This window comes from Eurosta solidaginis, chromosome 1 (assembly GCF_040869045.1).
Source record: "Eurosta solidaginis isolate ZX-2024a chromosome 1, ASM4086904v1, whole genome shotgun sequence".
Classification (NCBI taxonomy): Eukaryota; Metazoa; Arthropoda; class Insecta; order Diptera; family Tephritidae; genus Eurosta; species Eurosta solidaginis.
This window is the reverse complement of record NC_090319.1, coordinates 320,931,513-320,945,245: the sequence shown is the minus strand read 5'-3', so window position 1 is coordinate 320,945,245 and position 13,733 is coordinate 320,931,513. Positions and strand designations below refer to the sequence as shown.

The window sequence follows — 13,733 nt, the reverse complement described above, 5'->3', positions numbered from 1 at the left end:
GCTTCCGTTAGACAGTGCTTTGTTAACACTCCAAGAACCATGGATAGATGACGGCCCCGTGATGTGGAGGTATCGTGCTCCAGTCCCGGACAAAGCAACATAAAAAATATAGAAACTAGTTTTTTCAATAAGAAACAAGTTTTTATATTCTGCCATGAAAAGCTTCTCAGTGAAAAATTTTAGAGATGCTGTTCAGGGTCAGCATCAAGCATGTAGGTCCCGTCCTGCCAATTTTTAATTGAAACTTAAAACATCACAATGCAAAATAAAAGAGAATCTCTCTTCGGAGATTATCGCGCCTTGTATATAGATGAGCTTTTTATCCTATTAGCTCCAAAGAGCACTGGAATATTCAACACACGACAAGAAGTGATGTAAGCGCAGCATATCCTTAGTTAGAGCAGATAGCATGTTGATAGCGAAATAATGAAGTCTCCACTTGCCATGAGATCCGCCTTATAGTTGCACTGTGATACCCTTATGTCAAGGCACCCACATAATTCTTATCAAAAAGTATTTAGATGCCACCGCAAATGAGGTCACTCACACGGTAGAATAGCTTAGGGCATTGATAGCCGTCTGACTATCTTAGTAGATGTTAGCAGATATTCCCTAACAGTTGCAGCGGGGAATAGCATCCCATCAACCTGAATACCGGAGACCGCCGCCTACAAGACGATACAAGGATCGGTCAACTCAAATTACTGGCCAAGCACCCGCAAATATGCTGCCCAAATTCACCAGGCTCATTCATTCCTCATTTCATATCCCTCTTTCGGAAATATAAATGGTGAATGTGGCACAGGAGCGAAAGCCGTCACACATTAGTCTGCTCTGTCAGTGTGGAAGTCGAAATCGGTCAGAATGCTGGATTTCCTGTAATTTACAAGCATACATTATTTTCAAGAAGTCATATTATGCAGGCATTTTTCCCACGATGCTACAAGAAAACGCGCTAAAGAAGTCTGAGATAGGACAATAAATTGGCTTAGTTACGAAATCTGCCAAGAAAAACTAAAATTTTATTTTATTTTATTAATTTATTTCAGCTTTAGATCGATAAAATCCTAGATTTTTATTTAAAGTTACTGAGAGAAAATACAATCATGAAGTTATTATAACTGCTTAGTGCCCTCAATACCGACCGTCACAGGAACGATTAAGTATGATTACATTGAACCCTCCAGGCCAGGCATGCTTAACCAACTAACCGATATCATTTCGTTACGATAATTAACGTTAATAAACGAAACAAAGTAATTTCGTTTCGTTTATTAACGTTAAGAACGTCAAATTAACGAAATGATTTTGTTTCGTTTTCTGCCATATCGAAACGAAATCAAATCGTTTATGTTGATTATTATTCAAACTATGCTGGCAAAGTCGACTGGTGGCGGAGTTATTAAAGGTGAAAGCATTAGCCAAGCTGATTGCAATTTTTCTCATGAATTTTGACAGTACGAACATTTCTCAGAGTATTTTTGACATTACCACCAACGAATTAAACAAACAAATTACATGGAGTTTGTGTGTATGTCCGCTCGCTGTTACCACCTAACGGCTTCACCATGGCTATAGCATTGCCAGCACAATTCAAACATAAATTATCACGTTTTTGTTAACGATTTTAACGTTGACGAATGCTTTTCGTTTCGGTTAAAAACGAGATACAATTTAACTTGATAATTTCTTTATCGATAATATTTCGAAGTGTTTCAACGGAAACGGTGGAAATTTTTTGATAAACGATTAGCTTAACGTTAAGGTGGATCTCTGCTCCAGGCTATGCCGCCACCCACCTCCTAGCTCTTAAAGAAACTTGGCATACCAGAGCCTCGTCCGCTGAAGAAACTACGTTCGTCAAGGATAGGTGAGGTTGAGAATTGGGTTTGAGAAGCTATAAATTGCGCTACACAACCCCTTGAATAATTTAGGTATTTTAGTCGCCTCTTACGGCAGGCATACCCACTGTGGGCGTAACCTAAGTCTCTTAACCCGCTGGCGGATGCTTATAAAATACCGTCCTGGCTCCATTAGCAAACCACTAAACGCTAAAAGTAGCAATTTTTCTAGAACAGACCCCAAATTACCTGATATAATCTAATACCAGGGGTTCCATACAACTGAAGCATATTCCATTTTTAATAGCAGCCGGTATTGATGCAATTCAATTGGTCATGAAATATATCGCTTGAGAATGTTAAAAAAATTGAGTGAAATTTCGCAGAAAAAAATTTATTTGAGTGAAAATCTAAGCAGTATTTTACTACTTTCATACATAAATTGTAAGCTCACAGTTACTTTAATACGATTCAATTAGCGTTAACCCAAAACACAGCAGCGCAGCAGGCACAGACATTGAATTCAGTCAAAGATAAAACAAAAAACCGAAAGCTCTTACAAAATAAGTAAATCCTGAGAAGAAGGGAAATAAATCAAACAAAAAGTTGAAACAAAACAGTATTTAGCACCAGCGCAATTGTCACTGGACCTTTAAACAAGCACAAAGCGTTAACCCAACATCCGCCATTTACCAACCGAAACAGCGAAACAGCAGAACAGCAGTTGTAATAAATATTAGGGATACACAGACATTAAAACAGAAATTGTAGCCACAATAAGCTTTTAGTAGCATTCACAGCAAAAACAACAACAGCAATCAGCAAGCAACAGATAACAATTACAGTTACAAAAGCACAACAAAAGGAATTCTCATTGTGGTAGCAGCAGAAGATGTTAAGTAAGTATCTATGTAAGTGTGAAAGAATGTATAAATGTATGTATGTATAGAGGGACTTGTAAGTGGCATAAAGCTGCAAGTATGCACCGACGTGTGTCGTACGTACGGACGTTTGTCGTACGAAACACGTTTGACCTAACCCTCTAGCCCGTAGGAATCAATGTGTGCGTCGGTGTACATGTACATAACATATTTGTGTGTGTATTGTTTAGAGCAAAGCACTGTTGTCATTGACCAGTTGCATGCATGCTTATGCAAACATCAGCTTTTGGAATTACAAATTTTCATGGAGCAAATGGCAGAAACAAATACTGAATAAGAATCTCTAGTTCATTTATTTGTAACCTCCAATTTTATATAATAATTTTAGGATATTTCAACAAAGTTTTAAACAATCTTTAGGCCTTTTTGTTTAATAACTGCAAACGGTCAAAAATTAGCGCATAAAAGTTTACTAGGCAACTCTGTCTAGTGAGAGAGCGATCAGCTGACACGTTGTTTTGATTTCTACGTTCCGGGCTACGTACGTACGTGCGTTGAACGTCGGCGAGTTTTCGTTTACATTGCACACTCATAAGTTAGGTCGTGTCAGCTGACACGTATTTTCTACGTACGTTCGTGGGTAACTGCCGCTTAACGCGGCGCCCAATATACTGCGTGCGAATGTGTGTGTGAAATATTTGTAAACAACCTTCAAGTGCCATACCAAATGTTCAAAGTTCTTTTGTTTGTTTAATTTCTTCACATTTCCAACATTCTTTTTTATGTAATTCTCGTTTTTGTTGGAAGTATTTCTGGCAAGTGCTCTGAACTTTGTATTTTTATCCTGCGAGGAACAAGGATATTATGCAAGTTTTGTGTTTAAAGTTTGATTGTTGGAAAAAATATGCATACAACAGAAACTAACTTTAAAAATGTTTTTACGCGAAATTTAGTGAGTACATGGCAACTCAAGTGGGTAAATATTTCCCATTAAAAACGCGTTCCCATTTATATGCATAAACAAAGATTCAGTGATTGCTCTTATGACTGCTAGAATAATGTAAATAGGGAGAAAGAGACAGGGCGATAAAGGCAGAGGCGAAGAAGCAGAGTTAGAGGGAGAAGGGAGTGGACAATGTAGAGGGAGACAGAGCTGTACACAGAAAGCAAGAGGAGAGGGGGCGGAAACTATAGAACAGATATAATAGAGAGAGAAAGTGGGAAGATAACGTAGTGTTAAATAGAAAGGCAGAGAAAATGGCAAAGGTTTAGGATGCGGGAGTTGTAAGGAGAGAGGGGATGGAGGGAAAGATGTAAATGGAGACAGAGAAGAATAGGGGGTAGATAAAGGGAGAAACAGAGGGATAGGGGATATGGAAGAAAAGGAGTGGCGAGAAGGGACTAGGTAAAGGGAGGGTAAGAGAAGAGTCTCACATTCTCTAGATAAAGAGAGAGGAAGAGAGAGAGAAGAGATTTACATTCCCTTTAAAGTTTGAAGAAGGGAGGGGAAGAGAGATGGAAGAGTCTCACATTCTCTTCAAAGTTTCAGGAAGGGAGAGGAAGGGAGAGAGAAGAGTATGACATTCTTTCTTCTCTCCCTCTTCCGCTCCCTTTGCCAAGTCCTCTCTTGCTGGAGGGAGAGGAAAAAGTAGGAGTAACGAGGAAGGGATATGAAGATGTAGAGATAGGTGGAGAGAAAACAGATTTAAAAGCAAAGGAAAAAGGTAAAAGAGAAAAGAAAAGGTAATGGGAAAAAAAAGATATAGAACCAGAGACAGTGGCAGAAGTAGAGAGAGATGTGAAAATAAGAGAAATACCATGGAAACCTTCACATATTCTTCGCTCAGCAAATTCGTCCCCTATGTTCGTAAATTATAGTAAAATTTCTTCGTAATAGCCACTTTAAATTTAACTTCTGCAGCCTGATCCGTCTAAATAATGATCACCTGATAGACACCAGCGGGAAAGAACAAAAGATGCTATGAGAAAAGCAACAGTATTCCGAAAAAGTAAAATGTTATATAGAGAGCTCTGTTATCGTCTAGGCCAATTGGAGGAAAGGGAGAGGCCTTGTAAAAATGTAGATGATGGAAGCAATTCCTCCTGTCACTGCTAAATAGGCAGGAAGATGATAATCTGAAATCCTAATCGATCGAAGTGGAACATATATTCCACCACCCGACTACAAGGAAGTGAGAAATGCAATATTATGGCTGAAAATGAATAGAACGACGGTAAAGGTCGAATTACATAAGCAAAGAGGTAAAAAATTTGTAAAGGTTTATGCCTACCTTGGCTGCGACCTGGGTTGCACAAGTAGCGAACAAAAATCCGTTCTTATGCTTTAAAACTCGTCTGAACCTACTGAGTGCTATATACATGAGATCACCCCAATTATCAATAAAATCAGGGGTATTTTCAAATCCTATTTTCGATAATCTTGCCCGATTTTCCAAAAACGGGCTTCCGAAGGTTCTTAGAAGTGTTAAAAACAGTATCTCTGGTAGCTAAGTCTTTAAACTAGACCTTACGATTTCTTCTCGAACACAAGCGAGATTTTCGTGTCTCGAAGCACTCGTAAATCTCGCGAGCTTCTCGACATTTTTACTTAATCGCTTTATGGACAGTATTTATACACTCTGTTTTTTTTTTTTACTTGGGACTTTTTTGTTGATTATATTGCTTCAATGACATTTAACTCAAAATATATTTATTATACATATAATTTTGTTCGCAATATTTTATTTTTCAACGAGACATCAAGAGTACGGTTTCTCACGAGATTCTCGAAACTCGAATTACTCGCGATCTTCTCGACTTTCAATTCAGTCCCTGCATTGGCAATATTCTATACATTTCGGGGGTTTTTTACTTGTGGGTTTGCGGACATTTTGGCTTGTGCTCCAGAAGAAATCTTAAGCTCTATATAAAACAGCCAATGATTCGATTAAGTTGAATGTCGAGGAGCTCGCGAGTAATTCGAGAGCCGAGAATCTCGCGAGCCTTACTAGTAATTCGAGATACGAGAATCTCGCGAGCCTTACGAGTAATTCGAGATTCAAGAATCTCGCGAGAAGGCGGGACTCTCGAGAAGTCTCTTCTCGAATATGTTCGAGAAATCGTAAGCTCTACTTCAAACCTTCAGCAGTCGTCGATCTTTGCCTTCAAAAACCCTATGACCTAAGGCCTAATGACCGATGCAGTTCACTATAAACTTATGGGAGTCAGCCGTAGATCTGCTTAGAATTCTTGTCCTTTTTCATTATTTTCTGGCAATGTAGCTCTTGATACTGCACAGGTTGTGGTAATTTTCCATTTTTTGGTAAATACAGATTGAAATTCAAGATATAGTGTTCGGACAATCTCATTGTGCGAAATATTTAGCTGGTTGGACTGTATCGGGGTGGCTTCAGTGGAAAGTCTGCAAACGAGCTGATCTTCTCAATACGCCAACACCTTTCCAAATAAAGGTTCCAGTGAGACAGCAGCATAAGAGCTTGCAATTACTGGAAAACCATGGCTGTATTGACGCTTTCGTCCTTAATAGTGACGAAATAAGTTGTCCCTTCTGATGACTGAACAAAGAGGACGAAAAAACAAAAACACATGAACGTGAATAAGAAAAAAGGCTCGCTGCCATTGAAGAGGTAGTCAGTGCACAAAGGCTTCAACTATATAAATCTTTTGTCGTAACAGTAAGGATATAAAGAATAGCAGAAACATCAGATAAGATGACCTCCAGTCTATTCGAGAGAATACCTTCCTTAGAATCGAAAGAAATATATTGGCAAGCTGCAAACATTGATTTAGTTTAGACATTTAATTTTTGCACCTAGCGAAGTCTAACATTATCACCGACTAAATCCTTGGGACCTTATTTACAACATACAAAAAACAAAATACCGGCATATTTGGCAATCAAGTCGATGAAATTACGCTGCCAATTGTCTTGCATCCGGCCGCTTGTATGCCGCACGTCCCCAATAAGGTCCCCGAACCTAAAGAAAACACACAGAAGGAAAATGTAGGCCTGTCAAAACACCGCGATCGGAACTGGCACGGGATGTCTTCTTTTGTCTTAAGAACTTTATCTACACAGTAAGGCGAGAAAACTCCCGACGAAGTAGCAAAATGAAATGCTGAACAAACCCAAAAACCTGGGTATCTCAACATATATCTTATTTAAGAGGCCCCACCTCCCAGGAACTCAAGAAGTCATCTCTGTAAGCATTTTCAAGAAATCTGGCACATAAGAATCCATCCGTATGAAGGAAAGTTGCACGAAAAGGCCTCAGAGATATCCGCCACAAGGTGTGGGACTACTAAGTAGAGATTGCCCGGTGAATCTCATAGCCAGATACCCTAAACTCGTAGTTGAAGAAAGCAAACTCTCCAAAAAGACGTGTGTCAAACTAGCTCAACTTTGATCTGTATACTGTAACAGGTTAAACTCTAACTTATCCAGAATCAACCCCGACATATTCAATGTATGTCCTGCTTGTAATGTGTCCCAACATGACAGCAACCATCTTTTCAATTACAATGTGAAACCCACGCCTCTAACACCGCTATCTCTCAACGCTGTTGAGGATATTGACGACAATTAGCAGTGGTTGCATTTATTTGATGGGGTGAAGCACTGGTGAAATAACAACAGCTTGATTTATTATTATTTATTAATTTAAAACGTTCCGATGTTTGTGTCATCTTATGCGAATAACTCAAGATATTTCGGCTCCGACAGTGCACGCTGGTGACAACAGAGAAACGGGGAAAACCCCACGGAACTATCTTAGATGCGCGAAGGGCATATTTATTAAGCTTTAATAAATTTCTATTATTTATTCTTAAACCACTCAGGCAAAAGTTCCAAAGTAAAATAATCCATATCGATACAGTTATTACCCGGGAATTCAAAACGATTTGGAAATTTTACAATATATGTAGAACTCCCAGCCTATGAGAAAATTATTTCGGTAGGACAAGTGTTATCTCATCGTGTTATTTGCGCATTGGGAAACCTATATTGGAACACATTGGCTGAGGTAGAATATTTTACATAAAAAGCAAAATTGTGACGAATATTACCACATCTCAGGTTACTAAATAAAGGCACAACAACAGAAACAATAAGCAAGCTACATAAACACACTAATCATCATTTACCCACATACGTACAAGGCAACGAAGAGATAACTCACAAACATATGCAGTCATCGGTGGAATTAGCACTCACATATACACGCGCATATGGCTATGCGAGAGGCTATAACCGTGTATCTGTAGTTTATAGCTGGTAGCGTATAGCTGGTAACCAAGTAGAAAATTCTAGCAGAAGAAACGTCTAGACATTTGGGCACAGAGTATAAAAGCAGCGTAAGCTGAGTAATCTGGAATCAGTTTGATTTAAGCACGCTATCAGTTGCGAAGTGAGTTTAATTGCAACGTACTTTGAAAGTAGTCTAATAAAGACCATTTTGTAATACAGAATATTGGAGTATTTTATTCAACAATTTAGCAATACGAACGAAGAGATAACTCACATACATATGCAGTCATCGGTGGAATTAGCACTCACATATACACGCGCATATGTCTATGCGAGAGGCTATAACCGTGTATCTGTAGTTTATAGCTGGTAGCGTATAGCTGGTAACCAAGTAGAAAATTCTAGCAGAAGAAACGTCTAGACACTTGGGCACAGAGTATAAAAGCAGCGAAAGCTGAGTAATCTGGAATCAGTTTGATTTAAGCACGCTATCAGTTGCGAAGTGAGTTTAATTGCAAAGTACTTTGAAAGTAGTCTAATAAAGACCATTTTGTAATACAGAATATTGGAGTATTTTATTCAACAATTTAGCAATACGAACGTAAGCAGAAGTTTGCAAGTAAGCAGAATATCCCACAATTCGTTACAATATCTTAAAAGAATTTAAAGGATTCATGAGAAAAACTTTCTGAAATGAAATTGTGGGAACCAAATTTTAACATGCCTTACTCAGGTGGGCTTAAAGTTAAAATTTGCTAGAAAAAGTCTATTTCGATCCAAAATTCACTAGCACCGCATTTCAAATTTTTTAAGAAGAATTTGCATCTCCAATGTCCTAACTCCTTGAATTTTTCTACTTTATCAAATTATATTTCCCTAACGCTTCAACTTTTTTCTAGTGCAAAAGAACAAATTCGTATAAAATATCCATACACACTTACGTATACATTGCATACCAGTTTTTAGTTTCTTTTTAAGTTTTTTTGACAAAATTTTATCATTTATGGTGCAGTGAGTTTTTGGGAGTAGAAAGCGTTTACATTAGGCGAAAGCAAAAAAAAAAAAAACCGTTATCAACACTGTGTACGAAATAATAAGTTTCACTAAGTTATTCAAGTTTCTGAAGGGTGCAGATGCATTCAGGTGTGAGGCGGTGGTTTTTCCTCAAGAGCCAAATATAGGCCGCAAGTTTAAGTTGGATGATCACTGCAGTGTCTTTCAAGCAGCAGTTGCTGCGATTAAGGACGCGGGGTATGAAATGCTGTCCAGTGGTACTATGGATAGCGAATTTAATGATGATAAGGTGGAAGCACCGTGTTACTTTATGCTTCATTGTTCAGTCTTTGCCAGAACTAGGAGAAAATATTTCGGTTGCGACTGACTTATATCTCCGGAGGATTTATCCAAGATTGAAATCGGTCTCATTCGAATCCTTATCGTTACTATGCAATGACCCTCGAAGTATGTAGCTACAGTTTACGTCACTGTTATTTTATGTGGTATCATCTGAACGTACCGTCATGCTTTCGAAGTGAGCTTCCTCTACCAGCGCAACTACCACCTTACCTAACTTAGATGTCTGCAGGTGTCGGTATGATATTGGAAGAGAAGTTGATATATTGCAGAAAATGTGTCCGTGGAAATTGAAGGTACCAGGGGAGTGCAATAAGCTAGTAGAAGTGCGTGGAGAGGAGGCGATACAAATAATGAAGGCGAGTCGCTGCATCCTGTAAAGCAATTTCCAGATAGCCAAAAGGGGTTGTTCCGCTCGATAAGTCGGGCCAGAACATCCAGCAATTTTCATGTAATCAAATTGATTTCTACACGTAATAAAGGCGTAATAGGAGGGTTATTGATATGCCAAACTTTTCAGACCAAGTGCATATTAGCTTAAGAGGTGGAACCTTAAGGAACCGTTGGTCAACGAATTCGACCACATACCAGAAATATCTAAACTGGGACAACCTAAAGAGGAACTGCGGTCCTCATAGCTTCCTTTCAAATATATTTATGACAGGAAAGGAGTGAAACTAAGTGGTAGCCTGCAAAGTATCGAAAATCGTGGGCATGCTTTAAAACCGCAGACTAACAAAGATACTCTTATCATTACGAAGAGGTAACCGTGCGCTCGGGTAGTAAGTGTGGGTTGCACTATCGAGCATGTACTCTGTACATGTTCTGTGCTCGTAAGGCTTATACCGCACCAAATAGGTACAAGAAAATGGGGTTATTTTCTAACATGGGTCCGGAATTTTGATAGGGTATTTTAGTTTGGTCGCTGAGCGAATGTATAGTAGCACTATGGACTCGTCCAGTCTATGTGAGATCCCCAAGAACTGGTCTGCTCTATCTAGCCCAAACAATAACTTACGGTTTGATTATGTATCATGCCGTGACACTTAGCATCGCATTCATTTACATTCACAGTCACCGCTATATAATACCAAAAATTTCATAAAAGTATTCAGGTTTGCTTTCATAGGAATTTTGGTTCAAACCAGAAAAAATAACACGTTGCATTGTACATAATTCGTCCCTTAATGTTCATAAGTTTTGGTTTGAAATTCTGGCAGCAGCTAATGTAGACGGCTTATCAAAAAAAAAAAAAAAAAAAAAACTATTAGGGTGGAGTTAAATTTTTATATAGGCTTAATATCTTCATCTTCTTTAAATTGGAAACTTAGTAATCTGGATGGACGATAATTTTGCGCTGCTTTAAGATGGTTAAAAGTTTGAGCCTTAATATTGTGGCGAATATTAGCAGTTCAATGTATCACTACTACTGCAACTAGCAAATAAATGCACAACAACAGCAAAGTAAGCAACCACACGTATTTGCATGGAAACATTAAAGCAAGCAGCCACACATCCATACATGCAAACAGCGATGCTAAGAGCTAAGAGATTATTTCACACACACATGTAGTCATCACTTAAGAGCGGCAGTTATTACTAACACAAAGGCACGCATATAACTAGAAGACCAAAGTGAATACCGGATACATAAAGGAGAAATAAATTAGCAGCTGTTCACGAAAAGTTTAGACCCCAGGAGAAATAGGCGAACGAGGCAACTGAGAATATAAAAGCAGTGCAAGCTGAGGAATTAGTAGTCAGTTTGATTTTAAAACGCTATTAGTGAAGTACGCGAGTATTGTAATTGTGAAGTACTACTGCCACAGTAGAGTTGTAAATAAAGAACATTTTGCCATACTGAATATTTCAGTTATTTATTCGACAGTTCAGCGATTCGACCGATAGCAGGCGGTGCAAAATAGTCAGGAATTCATAAAAATCGGTTCTAATTGTGTATATGATCAAATTTGGTTTCAAATATTTTCAAAAAGTTTAACGGTCTTCCTGAACAAGCATGCACAAAACTTGGTTTCAATTTTAAACTCGAGAGGAATACAGATTAAAGCTGAATTTTTCAATTTGAGTTTAAATTCTAGTTAAAGTTGGCTAGAGTTTAACCGTGCCACTTTATTCGCTGGTCATCTCTCATCTTAAGAGGCCGAAGTGGGAGGGTCAAACTCTAGTATAAACTCGTACTAAAAAACAGGGCATAATTTAAAGAAAAAAAGGAAAATTCTGGTGGGCGATTTCCTGGTTTCGAACCTACGTGCCGCCCACTTTGTAGCTTGTTTTTATTGGTCGAAATTATAGGTAACGGTGCCCCTTTTCTAATTCAGTGGGGAGAGATTTAGTGAAAGGCAAACCTTAACTTACGATAGAGCGTAGAATAAAAAATACCACTAGACTCCCTCACGTGTTGCGTATTCATCATATCTTCATCCTCGCAAAGTTTTCTTGTATCTGATTTGACTACAAACACGTGAGAGGCTATGAAATGGTTTTTTTTTTACCATTTTTTATACTCAGCTGAGCAGAGCGCACAGAGTATATTAAGTTTGGTCGCATAACGGTACCCCGTAATGGCATAAACTAATCGAGATCGATATAGACTTCTATATAATAAAATGATCAGGCCGAAAAAAAAAAAAAAAATCATTCAGCCACGTCCGCCTGTCCGCGAACACGATAACTTGAGTAAACTTTGAGGTATCCTAATGAAATTTGGTATGTAAGTTTCTTGACACTCATCTCAGATCGCCATTTAAAATGAACGAAATCGGACTATAACCACGCCCACTTTTTCGATATAGAAAATTTCGAAAACCCGAAAAAGTGCGATAATTCATTACCAAAGATAACCCACCGACAAAGAAACTTAGTAGGTGGGTTGACCTTATGACGCAGAATAGAAAATTAGTAAAATTTTGGACAATGGGCATGGCACCGCCCACTTTTAAAAGAAGGTAATTTAAAAGTTTTGCAAGCTGTAATTTGGCAGCTGAGTATGTAATGTTTGGTTACATCCGAACTTAGCCTTCCTTACTTGCTATTTTATATTTTGAACATCCTTCTCCTCTGAGCTTTGAGTCTGACTTGCATTTAGTGCCAGTTTTAACTCGCATGAGTGCTTCAATTTTTCTATTCTCACGTTGAAGTTATGTGAAGTAACTACAATTGGCTTTTTAATGGTAAGGAGGAAAAAAGTGCTTAAAGTGAAAAGTTAGTCCTGTCAAAGTAAATTTCATTTTCGTTTATTTCGTCGAATATAATAAAAGTACATACATATATGTATATCTTTATCTGTGTGTAGATATGTAGGTGCTAGTCAGTTTGAATTACACACAACTTGCAGTTACACATGTCATCTTATATTTTCCTAGGTAAGTGTCACACCTAGTTTAGTTGGAATAGAAATTGTGTGATTTTGCGACAGTTGAGAATTTCGATGACGAATAAATATGCATAAGGACTTAAGCATTAGGCATGCAAACATAGAGAGGTGCACGCACTAGAATTTATTATTTTTTATATTCGTCATTATTTTTAATTTCTTTTCTCTTTTTTTGCTTCTGCTGCGAAAACGTGATGTGAATTTTTGCTATTTACCCATGAGGAAATTAATTTTTATTATTTCTAAAGTCTAGGATTTTTTTTTATATAACTAAAAAAATTATGAAGCTGGGTTTTAAGAGGTTTATGCATGACTAAATTTTTTGCGCAGAGTATATCAAAATTTGGGTGAAAAAGATAATTGCATAGTTAGTTAAGAGTAATTCCATACCTACAGAACAATGATGCAGTTCCCCAATCAAGAAAACGTCAAAGACTGGTCCTTTCGCTGGAAACCTGGCAAAATGCTTGCATAGCCATTCTCTTACAGGCCACTTTGCATGTTAGATTCGATAGGAAAGATTCTCGAGCATATTATAAGTGAGAGTCTGCAGCAGACCCTGGAGAGCCCAGATGGCTTGTCAAATCAGTCAGTCTGTGCACAGATTACTTTGGATATTAGAAATGCTTTTAACACTTTGAACTGGATACAGATATTGACTACGCAACGAATCTTTGGAATACCTTCTTACATGCGCAGAATAATTGGTAGCTACCTTAGCGTCAGCGTGCTCCTCTTTGATACGGATGAGGAACCGAAACAGTATAACATCACCGGCGGCGAACCTCAGCGAAATATGGCAGGATCAACGCTATGAAATGCGATGTATGACAAATCGACCTACCCGGAGGTTCTAGTGTAAAAGTTACGTGGGTATCTGTCATGCAAGACCTAACCCAACGGTGTACTTAAACACGGATAAATATCTGTTGATCACCGGCCCAACAAAGTTGGTACCAATGGGCTGAATTTGGGTGTTCAAGTCCAACAATCTT

The 13,733-nt window shown here is 38.2% G+C and overlaps 1 protein-coding gene across 2 annotated transcripts in view; it reads left to right on the top strand.

The window, feature by feature from the left end:
• The window catches only part of LOC137237722 (uncharacterized), a 282,894-nt gene that overhangs the window by 1,404 nt on the left and 267,757 nt on the right, over window positions 1-13,733 (top strand). For both annotated transcript variants that reach the window (XM_067761782.1, XM_067761781.1), the window contains exon 2: window positions 2,321-2,740. The gene's annotated coding sequence lies outside the window, so the exon portion shown is untranslated. The remainder of the gene's footprint in view (window positions 1-2,320; window positions 2,741-13,733) is intronic.